The sequence below is a fragment of the Callorhinus ursinus genome, unplaced genomic scaffold (assembly GCF_003265705.2).
Source record: "Callorhinus ursinus isolate GAN/ISIS: 27379988/994484 unplaced genomic scaffold, GSC_fseal_2.0 scaffold12, whole genome shotgun sequence".
In the NCBI taxonomy this organism is placed as follows: domain Eukaryota; kingdom Metazoa; phylum Chordata; class Mammalia; order Carnivora; family Otariidae; genus Callorhinus; species Callorhinus ursinus.
In genome coordinates this window covers 70788842-70794841 of record NW_027397074.1, presented here as the reverse complement: position 1 = coordinate 70794841, position 6000 = coordinate 70788842, and the positions used below count along the sequence as shown (strand labels likewise).

The window sequence follows — 6000 nt, the reverse complement described above, 5'->3', positions numbered from 1 at the left end:
CATCCATCCATCCATCCATCCATCCACCCACCCAACCATCCATCCATCCATCCATCCATCCATCCATCCATCCATCCACCCATCCATCCATGCATTCATCCACCCCAGGAAGGAATTGGGAACAAGAACACTCAAATGCCATGAGTTCCTGGATGTCAAAACCATGCCCCACACCAAAGGACATGGACAGGAAAGTCAACAAAGATGAATTCAGATGGCCTGTTAACAAACTTAAATGTTTATTTGGTTTTATGAACAACTGAAAACTTATAAATGAAAATCATGCCATTTTTCCCCTAACCGTGTGGCACTGGTTTTAAAATGTGAAATCTCCATGTTTATAAGGGTGCTGAGAAATGGTCTCTCTCAAGAGTGGTGTTGGGAATCCAATTTGAGGTAGGCTTCCCAGCGGTTAGGAAGAGAGGTGGGGGGATGGCCTAGTTGTAGAGCAGGTGCCACTTCACGCACACCTCCAGATGGGATCCATCTGTGTGCAGTCTGCTCCTGCCCCAAACAAATGCTCCAACTCCAGAAAAATGTGTATTTGCTTTGACCTCTCTGCTTCATTTCTAGAAATTTATCCTTGCAAATAATAATGGCATGTACAAAACATATAGTTAGGACGATGTTCCTCACAGCTTTGTGAGTAATATTTAAAAGCTAGAGACAACCTAAGTGCTAGCAATGGGCGGTTGGCCAAGGTGGCCATGCAGCATAGAAGCTCCTGGACTCAGGAGCCAGAAAGAATGCAGTGGGGGCCCAGCTCCAGCTCTTGTGCTCACTCCCTGTGTGACCTCGGGCAAAATATTGCCTAAAAACTTGTTTTCTTATTTATAAAAGGTGGATAGCAATAGAATTTACCTCACAGATTTCTAGCAAGGAATAAATTAGATGATGCATGCAAAGCATAGCCCATAGGAAGCACTTTATAAATATTTGCTATTATTAAATAAATTACACTACAACCATATGATGAAATTCACTGCACCCGTAAAAAAGATGTTGTAGAAAACTATCCAGTGATGCTGGGAAATGTTTATGGATATTGTTAAGTGCAGGAAGTAGGTTATTTAACTGTATGATATCTAGTTTTGCTAAAAATATATTTTTCCAGAAGGAGAAGAGTGAAATAATTTACATCAAAATGCTAACCATAGTTATTTCTCAGTGATGGGATGACAGGAGATTTTTGTTTTCTCACTTAGGCTTTCCTATATTTGCCAACTTTTCCTTAAAAGGGAAGTAGAAAGAGGGCAACAGCAGTGATGTGACTCTGCTTGCTATTTATTTTTTATGGCAAAGATGGACAATAATTGATTTTACCCCTTAAAGACATTCTAGGAAACCACAGAGAATGGTGTCCTACAAAACTCCTAATAAAATGTCCATGCCCCGAACCCTTTAGGGGAAGAAACAGCCTAAGAAACCTCCTAACCCAGAGGACGGCAGGTTCCCCAGCCTGTGGGACCCGCGGGGCCTCACCTGAGAGTGTGGGTTCCACCCCCAGTCGCCTCACAGAAAACAGGCAGGAGGAGGGGAATGGGTGGGGAGCAGAGGAGCTGGGCGGTACCCTCCTTCAGTCTGCACACCCCTCCCCTCTCCTCCCCCTGGATCTTGCCATCTTCTTTGCTACTGTTTTTTATTCAACCTGCCCAGGGGCCACCATTTTCCCACTGTGTAAAGTTTTTGTAAAGTTTTCACGTGTTGTCCTTCATCACTGGATCCCCCGGGGCAAAGCAAAGACCCCAGAACTCCCCCAAGGCTAACTTGGCCCAGTGCACAGGCCCAGGGCAGGACTGGCTGTCTCCTGGCCATGTCCCTTCCAGGTCAGGCCAGAGCAAGGAGGGGAGGAAGAAAGGACAAAGGGCAAGAAAGGAGGGGTGAGCACATCCTTTCCTTTGGGCAAAAGAGGCAGAAGGTGAGTTTGAGGCCTGAGATCAAGTCAGCTGGCCATCCATCCATCCATCCATCATCCATCCAGCCAGCCATCCATCCATCATCCATCCATTCATCCATCCATCCATCCATCCACCCATCCATCATCCATCCACCCATCCATTCATCCATCCATCCACCCATCCATCCATCCATCCTCCCCCAAATCTACCCCCAATCCCCAAGTAAACAATGTTTTTCCAAGACCACAGAAAATGGAGGCCAGTGGCTATGGATGGCATGCAGAAGTGGCATCCAGGGTTTTGCTTTCTCGGGCTGGAAGCCATGGGTAGCTGGAGAGTCCTGCTCATCGCCACAGGCACCATCATCCTTAGTGTCTATACTGCATGGCTACCCTCGCAGAGCTCCCTCCCATCTCATTTAGAAGGTATTCATGGAACCGCAGTGGCTTTCTAGCTATGTGCAATTACTCCCCAGCTCTCTCCTGGGTATTTGCACACTTTGGGATGGCTTTCTGAGGAGGTTTTTTTTTTTTAGATGGTTAGCCCCTGGTTGGGTGCACCAGAACAACCATTTAGGGTAAGAGAACTAGCCTTCCTTCCCTGTCTACAAAACAAAAATGACAGTAATACCTGCTGACTTGCCAAGCCCACAGGACCCTTGCTGACTAGTGAACGGGTCATCCCAGAAAGACTGGAGAGGCCCCTGGAAAAGAGGTATTTTAACACAGAGAGAGGTTTGAGGCCCAATTCTGTCTGACAGCAAAGCCCTGTTCTTAGCCACTCTTTTCTACCATCTTGGGAGTAAACGTGGCTTGTAGATCGAGCTGGCTTCTACATTCCAGGGGCCCCTAACTGGAATGAATTGGAATGAACATTCCCTAATTGGAATGCTATAGTTGCAGCCCTAACTTCTCCAGCTTTCAGTACCTTTCAAAGGCCAAAGTGTCCCTTTCTGTACCGTCCCTACTCGAGAACTTTGACGCCCACCTGCCTGATGCTTGCCATTTTTTTTTTTTTTTATTTCAGGGGAAGAAGTGGCAAAGGATGCCATTTAGGGATACAGGAACAAAAGAGAAAAGGCACTGAGAGCAGAGCGGGGTGGAGGCTAGTGGCAGTCATTCCCTCTGTGGGAGAAACCCATCGTTCTCCCCAACCGGCCCCCCTCCCTTCCAGCATCGGCCGGACCACACAGCAGACGCTATCGCATCCCACCCTTGACTCATGAGAGACTCCTTCTTCTGGGTAGGAGCTGTGTCTTTTGTTTCTGAGAGCTTATGGCATCTTGGAATGCCAAATAGTAATGGCAGGACCCTGAACAGCTCTACCAGGGGCACCCCAGGCCTGGGTCAGAAGCTGTGTTTGCCTGAGTTAGGACCTGTCAGTCACCAGTTAGGCTATAAATACACAAAGAGCTGGAAGAAACTCCTCAGACAGGAACACAGAAAAGAGGCTGCAGGTAGAGCGCCAGGTGCCTGCGAGACCTCCCTGGAGCCAAACATACCCACCCATCGCCACAATGGTCCCTCTCTCTCCTCGCGTGAGGTTTTTCCAGGAATTGGGCTGCACTGCTGTAAACACCATGATGAGGTAACATGGTATGCGTGAGCCGATGCAGCTCGGGGCGAGGTCAGGACAGGTGGATGGGTGGGGACCCGTTCTTGGGCATGTTGGATTCAAGGTGCTGGCAAATACGATTCTTGAGCAAGCTCCCCTTCCTCAGGGACCCCATCACAGATTCCCTATTGCCAGAAGAGGGATTTCCCGTCATCCTCCCTTCCTCTTGTCAATTCCTGGCACTGCCTGAGCTAGAAGGCAGGCTGACAAGGTTAAGGGGAGAAAAGATCTGATATGCTATCATGCTTCTCAGGTCCATGACAGGTAGGCTTGTGTGGAGTGGGCCCATGGCTTTTCTCTGCTCCCCTCCCCAAATAACCTTCTGGTGTGCCAATCAGAGAGGAAGATAAGCTGACTCTGAGTCCTGCTCCCAGCGCCTAAACCCTGAGGCAATTATTTATGGGAGCTCCGCAGTGTCGATCAACCTCAAGCCTGGGGCCTCCTTGGCACGTGGTGCTCCAGAAGCACCACGTGGAAGCTGCTAGGGCAGCGGGTATGGCATTCAGCAGGGATGGGAGGCGGCTCTCCCACACAGCCTGTGCATCGTGCTGGGCACCAGAACTTGACAATGACAGTGCTTGGAAAAGCCATGCCCAGCACTGGCTGTGAGACAGGCCCACCCCCATGCATGGGGGCCCAGGAGCCCCCCAGCAGAAGTCCACACTCTCATTCCAGGTCACCTAGGGCCACTCAAAGTGCCTACCAGGGTCGAGCTGCAAATTCTTTACTGCGGGTCCGCAGTGAGGTAAGGACAGAAACAGCAAGCGTTTTGAGACTTTTATAGCAATCAGGCAGAGTAACTTAATAGGTTTATTCTAGTAGTAAAAGGGGGACTTGTATTTTCATATCTTTTTATTTCATTTTCCCAGAAATGTATTCTAAGGAATACATTTTTACATTCTAAGGAATACATTTTTAAAGAAAAATATAGATTTCATAAAAATATCATTCTGCAAGAAACTGTCAAAGAAAAACCCTGTTCCTTCATCCCAGAGAGTTTGAGAAGCATGAGTCCAGATACAGTCCGTTGCTCCGAGTATCGAGCATCGAAGCCTACGGGCCCCTGCCTACTTGCTCTCTTACAGGAATGCTGAGGGACCGCAAGAGTGGAGAAAGAGAGGAGAGAGAGGAAAGAGACAGGCAGGCTGGCCTACAGGGCAAGTCTTCCTTCCCGTGTAGCCTGCTCCACCTGAACCCAGACAGTCTGTATGCCATTAAGGTGGCACAGCAAATCCAGTCCTTTCTGGCTCTGAGATTATGGCTTATGGGACAAGTCAAAATAAAGGCAATACACTGGAGGCAAGGTGCCTCTGGGTGGCTACCCAGAAAGCCCAAGGCAAGGCCCCAGCCCTGAAAACACTCGTCCTCAGCAGCAGTCCCTCCTCTTGCACCGCCTGGCTGCCCCAGTGCCCTTCACGGCTTCCTTTCTAGTCTGGAGGTTCTTACCTTTTGAAGAATACAGGCCGGTCAGGACCCAAGCCCCTCCCCATCACTCAAGCTGAGTAAGACCTCCCAAGAACATTTTTCAGCTCAAGCAGAATACCAAGGGACTAAAAACGAAAGTGGTCCAACCTCCTTGAGCCTGAGTTCCGACTCCTCCACCCCTACCTATGTGGCTTCGGGCCCACCACTCCCTCTGTTGGGGCCTCAGTGTCTCCATCTACGGAATGGACATATCAATACCTAACATCTACCGAATGTCTGTACTATATGCCAGATGTTGTCTATGTGCTTTACCTGGAAAAAAAAAATCTCAAAATAACCATATGATATAGATATGTCTATTCCCAGTCTTCGGGTGAGGAAACAGGTGTAGAGAGACTACAAACTTGGCACGTTCCCACAGTGGGTAAAAGCCAGGACTCTGGGTTCTGCAGTCCTGCCCCCAGAGTTTCGGAGTTGGATCATTACAGGCCACCACCCCAGCACCACTACCTGACTCACAGGACTGCTGTGGGGATAAAGTAACGCACTTATCACTGTACCTTTCTAAATACGAGTTGCTATCGCTTTCGACATGATTTTCCGAGGGCTCCTCGAGGCCTCCGAATGTCCCCTGGCTTCAAGGTTACCACCTAGGCCAGCAAAAGTTTTAGCGAGCTCCAGAAGAAACCAAGCCAGGGCTTCCTTGGCAGGTAGCCCAGCCCGCACACCCTTTCACAGTCCAGGGTCTCCTATAAATATGCCAACAGCAAATCAAAGGCTCTGAAGCAAATCTCAATAGTTACTCAATTTCAGGCTCTAAAGCATATTCAGCCCTGCACCTCACATCCAAGTTCTTCCATGTTCCCAGCTCCTGGATCCGTCCACTACATCCTTCTAAATGCAGAGCCCCTCTCTACAGAAGAACAGAGATGCCAACTATTAAAAGAAGGGAGCAGGACCAAAGGGTAGGGAAGACATTTGAGGAGGTTGCCTGACTGTCCATAAATATTTATGACTACATGATGAGTCCGCACTGGAGCCAGGACTCTTGCCAGGGCTTCCC

At 48.9% G+C, this 6000-nt stretch overlaps 1 long non-coding RNA gene across 3 annotated transcripts in view; it reads right to left on the bottom strand.

The window, feature by feature from the left end:
- Window positions 1-6000, bottom strand: part of LOC141373905 (uncharacterized) — a 403382-nt gene that overhangs the window by 79539 nt on the left and 317843 nt on the right. The gene's annotated exons all lie outside the window — the stretch shown is intronic.